The sequence below is a fragment of the Xiphias gladius genome, chromosome 3, assembly GCF_016859285.1.
Source record: "Xiphias gladius isolate SHS-SW01 ecotype Sanya breed wild chromosome 3, ASM1685928v1, whole genome shotgun sequence".
Taxonomy (NCBI): Eukaryota; Metazoa; Chordata; class Actinopteri; order Istiophoriformes; family Xiphiidae; genus Xiphias; species Xiphias gladius.
The window spans coordinates 19,914,556-19,915,484 of record NC_053402.1 but is presented as its reverse complement, the minus strand read 5'-3'; positions in this window follow the sequence as shown (position 1 = coordinate 19,915,484).

The window sequence follows — 929 nt, the reverse complement described above, 5'->3', positions numbered from 1 at the left end:
GTTGTCTGGGGCCTTGAGTCAGAGAAACAAAAGACAGCGCACGGGCGAGACTTTCCGTGGGAGATTTTTTTTTTTTTATGTCAGCTCCGCTGCCCCGAGGAAGGACGTCCGCGGCCTTGATGGGATATTTATTGGTGATTTTCGTCGTTGATCTGCGCGCTCAATCTCGGAGCGAGCGAAAGGGTGGGACGACGCCGCCGGCCGTGACGGGGCAGTGCGCGGCCCTGATTTATCTCCGTTCGCCCAGCTCTATCTCCGACCATCTATCTCGACGTAGCACCGCTTGAGAGCACGGCCGCTGCTGTCGCGGTGGGGAGGGGGGGGGGGGGGGGTATTTGCGAGATTGGACGTGTGTGTGTGTGTGTGTTTTCCGCGAGTTGTGTTTTCATATTTAACGAGGGCTAAAGGGGTTACAAGCGATTTCCATCTGTAAAGGGGTTACCGCCGAGGAAAAAAAAAAAAAAAAAGTGCCTTGAAATCATGCACTCGCGCATACCGAATTATGTGTGAAATCTATTTCGTGTAAGCTGCGTGGCCTGTTAATTAAACGTTGTGGGGTTGTTTTTTTCTTTTTTTTTTTTTTTCTTCTAATTGAGCAAACCTCCTGAGCCTGAGATTTAAAAACTAGATTTTGCCCCTGGCACACCCCCCGAGATAATTAACCAACCATCACAGCCTACCTTACCGTGGGCTGCAAGTCTATCTGCTGCCGCACTATAATAACGGATGGGAAGTGAAACATGTTTATGGGGGGGGGGGGGAGCCAATGGAGGCTTATTGATGCTGTCGGAGATCACCTCGTCTCTCTGTAGCCGTTTTTTTTTTTTCCCTGGGATGCGTCGCATTTACTAATCAAGTGGTAGGCGGATCAATTTATTTTCTTTTTGTGTCGGATGTATTAATACGCGTGTTTGTGTTTCTGGTTAACT